General features: G+C 40.3%; 1 protein-coding gene across 1 annotated transcript in view; it reads left to right on the top strand.

Annotated features, from left to right (window-relative positions):
• Positions 1 to 1,423: 1,423 nt before the first annotated feature.
• LOC118619781 (histone deacetylase 9-like) overlaps positions 1,424 to 13,512 on the top strand; it is a 234,982-nt gene continuing 222,893 nt past the window's right edge. Inside the window, exon 1 of the mRNA XM_036246496.1 lies at positions 1,424 to 1,450. The gene's annotated coding sequence lies outside the window, so the exon portion shown is untranslated. The remainder of the gene's footprint in view (positions 1,451 to 13,512) is intronic.

Below are 13,512 nucleotides of genomic sequence, written 5' to 3'. Positions count from 1 at the left end.
AACTCCAATCACATCACTATTGGCAGGCAATATTATTTTTTGACATGGTTGTAAAAGTATAAAGGGGCTTATGGCATTTGTTTAGATGAGGAATGGGCTCTCAAGCTGTGCTGGGGTTTACAGGTCCAGATTAGTGAGAAGCAAAGGGAATATGATGTTTGCAAACAGGATATGATTTTATATATAAGTTTGGGTTTCATGCTCTGGTCCCTGGGGGAAGCCCTGCAGACAGCAGAGAATTCCACTTTTATCCTACAGCAGACAAGCTCCCAGTGCCAAAAGGCAGAAAAAAGAAACGTGGTCAATGGGCAGCGTCAGCCCCTTGATTGGAGGAGGAGGAGCTGTGGAGGAGGCAGAACAATTCCCTGGGAGGAATGAGGAATTGCAGAGCATGGGCAGAATCTGGGCCAGCCTAACTGGTCAAAGATGTGCCAAAAATGAGGCTCTGTGAGTGCAATCAAGGCACTTTCTCCAGCAGCAAGGCGGTCAGCGTATGAGCAGGAAGCCAGCTTTTCATTACAAACTTTACTCTGTCCGTATTCTGTCTGCTTGCACCTAGCTCTGACACCGAGGGGGTTAGGGATGTCAGTTTTTGTGATTTGGGGCGGGGGGATGGGGAGAAGAATTAGGTGATTGTGGGGAGGTAATTTAAGGCTCATTTCAATTGCTATGAGGTTTTCAGCAGACATTTCAGTCATATGCTAACTACACTCACTATACAGGAGGCAGGTTTGGATAATGTCTCAAATTTTCTTTCATTCTGTGAGGTTTAAAATATAAGGTCTCCCATCTGATATATAAAATTTACATATGTATAAATATTATATATATGTATATATATACACACACACACACAATATTCAGAAGAAAATTCTGTTACTTTATACTACATTTATACCTTCATATTATTTTTCCATTTAATATACCACATTGGTCCTCCACATTTATTCTCCTAATAACATTAAAAACAGTTCCAGTAGCTTTTCAAAGGACTGCTTTGACTTTCTCTATTGTGTTATAATATCAGGAAATGACTTATTTTATGACCAAATCTATGGTAATATAATTAAGTTCAGTGCAACAGGAAAGTTTAGTTAATCCATGTTTCTCCTACTGTTTAGAGTGGATTTCTTTGGAACACAATTAGTATTTTAGAAGCATAACAGATGCCATCATAAGAGGAGTGAAGGGCAGGAAAAGTAAGGTAAGACTTGTTGCCAGTGGTCCCAAAAGGAGCAGGAATGAAGTAAGGAGTAAGACTAATGAGATAGGACTGTTTTTCTCGGTTGCTCATAGCCTGTTCATTGGGCTGATTTGGGTGAACGCTGTGCTCTGGGGTCACTGAGGATGGGACTTCAAGAAGAGCAAAGAAAGAAGAGCTGTTGTGTGGGGGTTACTCAAGCAGTCACGAGCTAAATCTTCAAGAGCAGCTAGGAATGAATGGGTTTGTGTGAGTTTGTGTGCAGCAGGGGCCAGTTATGAATGGGGTCCGGGAGGCATCCAGGTACTAACTGTTTAGGCTATAACAACACACCATATTTTTGACATTTGCACCAAGCAGTTGCTGAATAATAGGGATTTTTTTCCCTCCATTATAACCTAAATCAGAACCTACATGCATGCCAAACTTGGGCTGTTTCTAAAGTTTTGATAATGACTCAGGAACCCCTTCCTTTTATGATAAGTATATGCATCATATGTTATTCCCACCCAGTTTGCCTGAGCACGCACAATGCCTTTTGTTACATCCACAGAAAAGGGAGGGGGTCACATCTGTTTCTCACGTGCAGTAATCAGGATAATGTTGATTCCCCTCGTATTAACGTTCATCTCAGCCCGGGCTTGCAATCAGTACTTCATTTCCTCCAGTGCCGTTATCAAAGATACATCACAGTCCTCTTCCCCCCAGCACAATGAAAGGATCCACCCTGGTTTGAAATCTCTCCTCTTCTCATCTCCCCTTCCTAATTGTATTTGGATTTTCATTCCTTTCGAACTTGATGCAAATGATGCTAGCAGGAACACCCCACAGCACCTGGAAGAAGCAAAACAGATAAACTGCCTTCATGAAATTGTTTGAAACTTTTGTTTTGTGCTGTGGATTCCACGAAAAAGATCATGTTGCCCCAGACTTGGAAAAGATAGTACAAAATAGTATGCAAGCCAGAGAATTCCTTCTAAGTGACCAAGGAAATTTCCAGTATTACATGGATTATACTAATTGTGTATACTCAGTAATATTTGCAGGGATGTACACAACACTCCCGCAGAGATAAACATATATATATTTCTCTGTGTTTACTATAAAATGTAAAGTTTTATAAAATCTTTAAGTGTCTGATGTCCACTGCAGAAAAGAAGAAAATTAGAAATGAAAACCTTAACTTCCTCCTTAATTCACTTAGCTGTAGCATCCCATCTGTGATGAAATGCCTTTCATTGCTTTGACATTGTGGCTAAGGACAACACGATGCGTTTTGAAATTTCATCTTCATTTTTCTTTTTAAAAGTAAACATGAATACAGCAAAGGTATTAAAATTCTTCTGTTCTTAAAATGAAATCATCATCAAAGCTTTACACATGTGTTTTTTTTTTTTACATTCTTGGGACCACAACATCTATAAAAAAATTATATGTGCAACTATATCAACCAATGAGCTTTGATAGCCAGGAAGAAAAAAAAACATATCCTTTTTTAGAATTTCTTGTTCTGTCCTTTTTCTCTGATCTGTAATATTTTTCTCCATGTGCCTATGTGTCGTGATTATAAGCACTGAGATGAGAAGAAATTGCACCTTAGATTCTACAGTTGCTGAAGGTAAATGGATTTGATGAACTTGGAGCATCTCCCTAACTCAGGAAACCTTTGGTTCCATGAAACGAGAACTCTGAAAAATTAAAACATACTTGCATCCTTTGGAATATGCAGTCATCTACTAATGGCCATTTCTGATTATCAAGAAACCATAAAGCCTTCGGTCAAGCAAAGGTGTGGAGTTCACAGAGGAAGCGGAGTCACCTGGGAAAGGGGAGCTTGAGGCAGCGTCTGTGCGGGCAGCCAGAATGCAGCCACATCAGCGCACCCAGCCTCCCGTTCCCATGTGACGTAGTTGCTCTCACCTTTCCCGGTCCGGGCCTCCCGGGCTAGTTCCAGCCCCACACCCATCCTGGTAACAGAGGAGGCCCACCCAGCACACAGACGGGCATACCGTTAGGGGTGTGTCACCGAGAAGGATTTTGACAGAAATTTCAGTGGAGCATAATGACTGAATATTCAGATGATGATTTTTCTTTCAAAATCCAAAACGAAAACACATTCGTTTACTGAGTGCTTGAGACACGGCAGGCGGGTCACAGCAGCCTTCCCAGGACACCGTCGTTCCCACCCCCACGGAGAACCCACAGCTCTGACTTGTAGGCCAGCAGTGTCCTTGTTGCTGTGCAATGTCTTAATTTTAAATATGAAATAAGTAAAATAAAGGGCACTAAATACTAAGCAATGACTAACTTCTAGAAACAAAGCATACACTGAATCATTTTTATGAAGACTAATGATACTGTTAAAAGACTCACACATTTGCAGTGTTATATATCCAGGTCGTTTGGTTAGTTTATTCTGTTATACTATCAAGAATATGATTTATATGGTCTCTAATTAATTAATATTTACTGTGGACACATATCTACATATCCTTTATAACAATCTGTGAAGACTTCTTAAAATGATCCTACACCAGTTTGAAATGTGATCATTTAAAGAAATAAAGAAACAAGGCCTGCAAGTAGTGAAATCCTTTGCTTTTAAAGAGATCACGCTTTTACTTAACCTGTTCCCTCCCTTTTAGAGATTTCAACGATTTCAACATCTGTCCATCCATCCATCCACTCATTTATTAAATAAACGTGTATAAGAGGCTCCCATGTGCCAAGTATGGAGGAATCTCTAGCCTCATGTTTCTCTTTTACATTTTGATGTGTTTCCTCCTCTTTTTGAGAGATATATATATGTGTGTATATATATATATATATCTTATTATTTGTATCACTTTTTCTCTATTCACCAATCTATTCACCAATCTTAGAAAAGAAAGATCTGGGAGTTAATAGCGGTATGGATTGAAGGTAATCAGAACATCTGGACACTTAGTCGAAAAAGATTCACAGTCATTTCCCTAATGACGTATTTCGACAAGATAGCTTGTCTCAGCTTTCTGTGGCAGAGGTATCGAGCCTTTATTCTGAAAGCTACAAGTGCAGTTCCCAGCACGTGCCCACTATCCCGCTGATACCCAGTCTAAAGGACGCCAAATGCAAATACCCCTGGGCACTAGTCTCTGGGTCTTTGGACTTAATATACTCATAGCTTGTGGTGGCTACCACAGCTTGGGGCAGGATTCATTTATTTCCTTATTTATGCATTCATTTACAAAATAAATATTTACTGAGTGCTTATTGTGTGCAGGTACATCACTGAACAAAACCTGAGAGATACAGGGAATAATGAGACCTCCTGAGGGCCCAAGGCAGGATGATGGGAAATCAGTAAAAACCCGGGGGATCGGAGGGAGCTTGTCAAGACTGCTCAGAGTTCTGAGCCCCCTTCTTCACTCCCGCCATGACGATGTGAACAGCTGGGGACAGGGCTGTCCTATCCAGAACACAGAGCTCTGGGTCTCCTTTTTGACTCCTGGATTGAGTTGCGGTGATGTGGGGGCAGGCAAGCTGGATTTATAGGCACAACCTGAGATCCTGAGGTCTTCCTTAAGATCTGACCTTGGAAGTATGGAGGAGCTTGAGGCTAGGGGCACAGTTACAAAGGACTCTGAGATCTGGGACTCAGCAGCAGGTCCTGAGCTCTGAGACATCTGGGTGGCTCCACATCTTAGCAACATTATGTGCTTTGGGGTTCCCGGTCCCCAGGGATGTTATTCAGACATAGTTTCCTGTATACATTGTGCAGCTGCAAATTAGTTACAGTATTCTAACCCCTGCCCATATTCAAGTATAATGAAAATGGCCTGACATTTGCATGACATCTCCCAGCGCCTTCCCATGTTCATTTTAGTGGCTTTTCGAATGATACTGTTATATTGTGGCCTCAGCTGTCTCTGGTTGGTCCCTCCTAATTTATATCCAAGTTGAAAGATTCAGGGTAACTGATCTGTAGATCCCATTAGGTTAGTGTATGGACCAAAGGTTGGTAACTTCTCAATTCCTTCATGGTCGATTGTGTGTTGCATGTATGTAACACAAGGAACTCAAACGTTGTAATCCAAATTCCAGTGACATTTCTTACTAATAACTATCAGTTTCTGATCCTCCGTATCTTCAGTATTAAAGGCAATAAACCAACAAAACGTGGCAGCTAAGTTATTTAGGACTACACTCCAACCGTATAAGTAAAATAGTAACTCTGACATTTGACCCTAGTGAGGTCCGGGGGACCGACTTGAATGATGAATTCTCTCTTGGGCAGAGGGGCAGGTGAGATGCCCGGGCTCAGTCACAGGCCCGGAGAACTCTTACCCTATTCGTTCTCACGGACCTGGGCCGACTCACAGCCTCGCATCAGAGACTGACCGTTCTCCACATGCCGCTTCCGATGATAACCTACCTTATGTCTTTTAATCCTTGTAACAGTTCCGGGAGTCTTCTCATGAAAAGGTGTAACAGAGGCTTCCTATTCTACAGAAAAGGAAACTGAGGCTCAGAGAGGGGAGTAAGCTGTTCAAGTCACACAGTTAGTAGGTGGTGAAGTAGAAACCTCCTGATTCCCAAGCTCCTAACCACAGTGCTGTGCACACCCCACAGTAATTCCCACCTCATGTGATTGTCAACACTCCTTTCCCAAACGAGAACCATAGCCTCAGACAGCACACTTGTTTCCTTTGCCAACAGCATTCTCTCCTTGATTGAAATTCCTGTAAAGTATTAAATCCATATACTGAGACATCATTAATTTGGGGTAAAAAATATGCAGCTGTACACAGCATTTCAGCTCTATCTAGAACACTGAAAAATCCTTGCTGTCGGACCAAACCACTGAGAGATGAGTTAGAACTCATTTCACACACCAACCGAGTCAGAGTTCATTGTATTAAGCTGCTCTTGGTAGGAATGGGGTTCTAACATGTACTGTCTAGAGGATAAAAAAGTTAGCATGTTATGAAATACCCTTTACACAATATGTACATCAGATTAAATGAAGAAACAGTAGGAAAATACTGAAAATGTATTACTTGGCTTTATCTCTAACTCAATCTTGGAAGGACTGAAACTGTGAATAACAATGGTGACTCTCAAATTCCTCGACTGACCACATAACCCACAGGAATTCATATATTATTTGGCAAACCCTTGAGTTCACCAATATCTTAAGTAAGGATCCTTTCTTTGTGTCTCAAAGTGTAACACTTTGCCACAACAAACATGTTCTTATTATTGGCACATAAATAGTGAAGGAGATATAGGTTATATATACACACACATATATAATATATGTATATATACTTGGAGATGGGGAGTAACTAGAAGTTGCACATGAAAGGTCAGTAGAGCTTCCAAAAGGCAGTCGATCACACTGTGAGGCGGTTTGTAGTAGAGCATTAACATACACGACATGCCCCTCATCTCCTCCAGCTGCTGCACTAATAGTTAACGCCTTCTTTCCATATGGAAGATCGGTCACAGTATTCATTCATCATATCCATGGTTTTGCTTGGCATCTGAAGGTCCTCCCTGTAGCTGCTCTTTCTTTTTCATCTCACCATGACTAAAGAAGCTAAGGTGTGGGCATTATAACCTACAAGTGATCCCAAGGGAATGTGCTGTCATTCATGTGTTCCTCCCAGTGCTGAACAAAAGAGAGAAGGCATGTGGGTTCACCCACCCATTGTCATCATAAATCCATCCCAGCTCCATTTCAAAGGTCTCAGGGTTTTAGCAGAACATCTAACATGAAATGAATATATACATTCAAAGAACTGGCATGTTACATCACATGGGAGAAGGGAGAACACCCATTGTTACGGAGCCATCTGAAGTAGAATACACTAAAGAATACCATAGGTCAGAAAGATGACTTTCATTATTATCCTACAGGAGGGAAAAATGATGGTCCCTGGACACTTCCTCACTCTGACAGGTGGCCCTAATTAGGTCTGGTTTTGCAGGAAATAAATAGGCTGCTGTCTCAAGGATATGATTTAAAAGCTCTTCAAAGCTCTGAAACCCTGAAGCCTCATCCGACGGGCCTACCCAACTGATGTTCTTCCATTAGTATTGTGGCACTTTAGAGAGACTAGTAACAGGGGAAGGCACACTGTTTTCAGAAGCCTCTCTGATGAAGCACACAGGCAAAGAACCTTGGTTTAGAAATGTGAACATTTGGATTCAAATCTCCACACTGTCATTGATTCCAAAGGGTTTCTTGAACTCTGCAACTCGGAAGTGTAGACTCTGATTCAAGAGAAGTCCTGCATTTCTCCCGAGCACCCATGTGATGTCAATGCTTATCCGTGGACCACACTTTGAGTGGCAGGATCCTATATGACCATGAATGGGCAAATCATTTACTATCTCTGGGTGTCAGTTTCTTTACTTCTGTAAAGTAGAAGTGGTTAATGAAATATGCTTTATCCTCTTTGGTGATCAACTATGGCATACTTGGGGATTTGCTTGACTAAGACTTAGAATGCAACCTGTCTCCTCTGGGCAAATAGTTACAGGATAGGAAAGTTTCTATAAGGGTCGGGGTAAATCTTGACAACAAAGGTCCAGGGCACAAGGTACGCTCCAGATGTTGCTGGATACCAAGCCAGGAAAGGGAGGCAGATGCTGGCAAATGAGAGCTACGGGTCTCAGTGTGGCACTAGCTGAAGAAGAGAGAAGGGTTCTTCACTAAATTATACATGTATTGTAGGACCTGCATGGGGCAGAATTTTTTATATCACACTTGAAATTGTTTCAGCCGCATTAAAACCCCACCAAGAAATACAGGGGTGGGCAAAAGTAGGCTTACAGTTGTGAGTAACATTCTTTTGAATTAATAAAGCTATTGTAATAATCATAACCTGCTTGTCTTTTTCCTTAGGAAAACTGTACACCTACTTTTGCCTACCCCTGTATATCACTATAGAATGAATTGTTCCCATTCACTAATTAATTTCCTGGACAAAAATGTATTAAGCATCTATGTGTCAGACCCTGCACCCCTGACACTTAATACCAACTTTGATGGTTGTTATTAAAAAGAGATCTATAGCTCAGCCGGTGTGGCTCAGTGGTTGAGCGTCGACCCATGCACCAAGAGGTCACCAGTTTGATTCCCGGTCAGGGCACATGCCCAGGTTGTAGGCCAAATCTCCAGTGAAGGGACATGCAGGAGGTGGCCAATCAATGCTCTCTCTCATCTTTGTATCTATCTCTCTCCCTTCCTCTCTCTCTAAAATCGATAAAGAAAAAAATAAATTAAAGAGGTCTACAGAAAAAAAAAACAATGTAGAAAATCTTTCTAAAGTTCCTATCTGTGTCATTTTGCTCCAGCTGCCATAAAATATACCACAGGCTGGGTGACTCAAACAGGTACCTCTCTCTTTGACTTGCAGATGGCTGCATTCTTACCTGTCTTCAGTGGCCGTGTGTGTGTGTGTGTGCATACCTGGTGTCTTTTCTTCTTATAAGGACACCACTAATACTGGATTAGGACCCCACCCTTATGACCCCATTTAATCTTCATTACCTTTTTAAAGGTCCTGTCTACAAATGCAGTCACCTTGGGCTTCAAGATTTGAGTTTGGGAGGAATGCAATTCAGTACCTAACAACATTCATATCTAGGGTTGACTGGTTGAAATCCTAGCTCTGTGCCTTATCAACTAGGTAACGTTGTTCAAGTAACTTAACAGCTCTCAAGCTATTATGGGGAATAAATTGGGTAATGTTTGTAAAATGCTTAACACTCTACTCAGCACATACTAGGTTCCCCACTCTGCCCGCTATGTCTTTCTTTGGATGCTGACCAAAGCTACTTACTTTTTGCTTTCTTTGGATGATACGTTGGACTTTACCACTTGCACTGAACCTATTAATAAATTAGGCTTTTCTCTCTCTGAATCTTTCTTACTGCCACCCCCATTATCACTATTCCTGGAAAGAAAATATGTTCTGGAATTTTCAACTCTGGCTGCACATAAGAATGGCGGCTTGTAGTCCGGCCGGTGGGGCTCAGTGGTTGAGCGTCGACCCACGCACCAAGAGGTCGCCGGTTCGATTCCCGGTCAGGACACATGCCCAGGTTGTGGGCCCGAACCCCAGTGGGGGGCATGCTGGAGGTAGCCATTTGATGTTCTGTCTCATCAATGTTTCTATCTCTCCCTCTCACTTCCCCTCTCTATAAAATCAATAAAGGAAAAAAAATTAAAATAAAAAAAAAAGAAGGGAGGCTTGTTGATAGAAAAATACTAAACTTCCCACATACCTCTGAAATGGAAGAAAGTAATTATTCTATTTCCCAAAACAAACAAATAAGAAGTTTGGCATACGAACATCATTATACATGCCATATTGAGCTTAAAACGGAATGAAGTATGTAGAAAAACTGAAAATCTTAGAAATTAATCAAGCTAAACTGATTTTGGTGATTTAAAAATATTCGATAATTTCTAGGTTACCAAATCAAGAGGCTGTATGAAGAAATAGCTGGTCCACAATAGATGGTTTATTAAAAAAAAAATACACTTTACCTGAGGTGATGCCGAAGTTGAAAGAGATTTAATTTCTCTTACAGTGAAACTTTTATACAACATGGCTTAGAAGGGCACGGAGTCGGTACTGTGATGAAAAACCTGTTTCTTTGTTGAACCTGGTGTCTGTCAGGAGGTTCTTAGGGACATCCGGTCATTATTCAAGCTTCAACTCTGCTTCAGAAAGGCCACGTGGCCCTAACAGCAGCATGGAAGCAAGAGCTTACTGAACTGCCTAGTATTGGCTGTGGAGTTTTGGTTTCCAATTTTCAGGGTGAAATATTCAAGGCATCCTAGGTAGAATCATGTCCCGCATTAGCCATGCCCAGTGCAAGTGAAACATGTTCTGTTAATGGGCACAATAATATTACATTCAACTCTGGAATGTTTCCGAAAGGAATCAACAAGCTGCGTTTAGATTCTACAAAAGAGGCTGTGCCGAAATTCCTTTTCTTTTAAGTCATTCTGTTTCCCCGTTAAATACTTTCACATCCACTTTCAGTACAGGTAGCTTAATTTCTATCATGTGCAGCTTTTCGGAGCATTAGCTTTGTTTCAGGTGCCAATGATTGAACTGCGCTGGATGTGCTTGGAAAAGGGCCACATTCATTCAGGAAACTCTAGTTGAACTAGATCCATATGTAGCTTTAAAAAATGTAGCATTCTGATTGGAGGTAGTTCCTGGCTTCCAGCATTATTGCATATGATTTTGTTTTTGATGTGCTGTGGAAGAGAAAGAAATGTTGGAACCAAAACTGTGATTTTTTTTTTTCATACTTAGCATTTACGGAGAGCTTCCTACTTTCACCATTGTGTTGCACCATGCTGAGTACTTTACGTGCGTGAACTAATTTAATGCTAATAATAATCCCATGAGGAAGGTGCCATTAGCTCCATTTTTCTTAAGGCTTGGAGTTCATGAACATACCCAAGTTCAAACAACTTGTAAGTGGAAGTGATGGTTTTCAAGGTCTCTAACTCGAAATGCAACAACTATAAACAAGGGGTATTGAACTAAACATCGACCATACCCTTGCCAAAGCTACCACCCAAAAGAATGGGATAAGGTGAAGGAAAGTTTGCCCAAGGATTGGTTCCTTGGGGTTTCTGTTATAAAGCTTATTAGAAAGCCTGACAATTTCTCTAAATCCTGGGGTTGTAGAAGCCTCTAAATACAAACTGTTGGTGTAATACTTGGACACATTATTGGTACTCATTGTATCTTGGTACAATTTATCTTGCAAGGACTAATTTATTAATAAAACTCTTAACACACCTGGCCGGTGTGGTTCAGTGGTTGAGCGTTGACCCATGCACCAAGAGGTCGCTGGTTTGATTCCCGATCAGGACACATGCCCAGGTTGTGAGCCAAATCCCCAGTGGGGGGCATGCAGGAGGCGGCCAGTCGATGCTCTCTCTCATCCATCTTTGTCTCTCTCCCTCTCTTTTCTTCTCTCTCTCAAATCAACAAAGAAAAAATAATTTGTTTTAATGCTAAAACCTTAACACATCCTAATTTTACCTCTAGCTTCACTATTTCCTTCTTCCCCTCTTCCCCAATTAAGAGTTTTTCCTTTGTACAACCTGGGAGTAAAAGGCCTTTTTCTACGAACTCGGTGGCCTTTTACTTCGTGAGCCATTTCTCCAATAATGGTATGTGAAGCGCAAGATTTTGTTTGCTTGTGTTATGTCCCAGCTATCAAAAAGTAATGCTTTTGGAGAGTGCATAAACATGAATTCTATTTTTCTGCCTTCTTTTGGGTTGAGTATTTAAAAAAATTATTTCACTTTAATTCCACTATCGGTTTATTTGTTGTACCTCTCTCTCTTTTTTTTTTTAGTAGTTTGCTTAGCATTTACACTTCTTAACACGTATCGCAGTCTGCATGGATGGGACTCCACAGCAGTTTCTTTGCAGTCTCCTCTGTGCTTTGGTTGTCATACATTTGACTGTTATGTGTGTCATAAACCCCACACATTTTTATTTTTATTTTCATTTGCATTAGATAGTCAATTACCTTTCTTAAGGGAATGAAAATAAGAAAGTCTCACATGTGCCTTTATAATTATTGTTTTTAGCACTCTTCATTTTTTTGTATTAATTCGCGTTTCCATCTGGTATTATACTGTTCTTCCTGGTGTTTTAAAGATTTTGTTTACCATTTTTTTTGTAACTCAGGTCTGATGGCAAAACAATGGCGTGGCTGTTATTTTTCTGAAAAATCTTTATTTTATCTCTTATTTTTAAAAGACCTTGCTTATATAGAACTCTGGATTGCCTTTTTTTTTTCCCCCTTTAAAAATGACATCCCGTTTCTTCTAGTTTGAATTTTTTTCTACTAAGAAATCTGCTATCTTCCTTTGTTCAATTTCATGTACTATGTCTCTTTCCTCTGGCTGTCTTCAAGGCTTTTGTTGCATTTGCAGCAGTTTGAGTGATACGTCTTCGTATGGTTTTCCCGTATGTTTGTGTAATTGATTTATTTGGTGTTTTTGTTCTAGTTATGCTTTGAATATTTTAGACCTGTGGTTTCATTATTTTTGAGAACTTCTCAGTCATCTCTTAAATATTTCTTTTGCCTTGTTTTTCTCTCTTTCCTCCTTTCAAGAATCCAGTTAAAATATTAGACAATTTGGGTTTCTTGGTTGCCTGTGACTTCAGCTCCCAAATGATCCTTCCAAATTAATATTTATTCAGCCTTTTTCTTATTATGATGGTAAGTACATCATTCTTTGCAGCTTTCTATACCCCAAACAATAGAGACATTTAGACGAATTATTCTTAAGCTGTGTTCACGAAGTAAAAGGCCATGAGGTTATTAATTACAAAAAGCCCATGAATTCACTTGTCCACCCAACATTGTCCATGGACTGAATAAATATTATGTGTCAAAAATATGAGGCTGCATTTTCAAATGCATGTAGGTGTTGCTGCAATTAACAGGCTTCAAATGAATTTAAAATAATGGCTGAATTAATTATAATTGTCACCACTATATATTTTCTCAAATAACAAATGTTAGCAGTGCAACAAAACTCTGTAATGCTATGAATATTTTTAGCATTGACTTGAAATGTCAACGGGAGCATCCTTGCTCCAGTTGTATCCTCGGGTGGAGGCCAGAATCTTTTATAAACGCATGTCGTGTAATTACACACTCCAGCTACCCCACCCTAAGACAGTTAGGCTGTGATCATTGCTCACAAGGTACTAGCCCAGCTAGTTCCTAGGAGACATTATTTCCCCTTTCCTGCTTTAGAATTTTACAACTTGTGTAAAAATAAGTCTCTCTGGACAGCAGAGTTACGTATTGGCATCCCAGGATCCATATTCAAGAAACAGGTTTTGTTTTTGTTTTTTTGTAAGCCTGACTAAAGATTTTTTTAAAGAGAATTCCCAATATTTACAATTGACTCATTACACCTAGGGCCCCACCTCACTTTCCTGACATTACATTACATCTGTGTTACCTTAGGCCTGACCTCTGGAATCCTTTGAACATGTGGCTACTACTTTAGCCCTAATCAGTACCACTTCTGTATTCCAGTGTCTCCAGGTATTTTCATGGACGCTTTTTGTCTACATTGATCATCAATCTCTTGAACACCAAAAAAATTCTCTATGCTCTGGTTAACATTAAAGTATACCTGCCGTAGATCTGAGGAAATGTTTAGGGAGAAAATTGCTGTGGTTACTGCCATTGTTTAAACCACAAATTACACGCCAGTGTATATTCTCCAGGAACAGATCTATCTTTGGACAGTTAGC

The sequence above is a fragment of the Molossus molossus genome, unplaced genomic scaffold (genome assembly GCF_014108415.1).
Source record: "Molossus molossus isolate mMolMol1 unplaced genomic scaffold, mMolMol1.p scaffold_m16_p_7, whole genome shotgun sequence".
NCBI classification, from domain to species: domain Eukaryota; kingdom Metazoa; phylum Chordata; class Mammalia; order Chiroptera; family Molossidae; genus Molossus; species Molossus molossus.
This window is presented reverse-complemented; position numbering and strand designations above follow the sequence as displayed.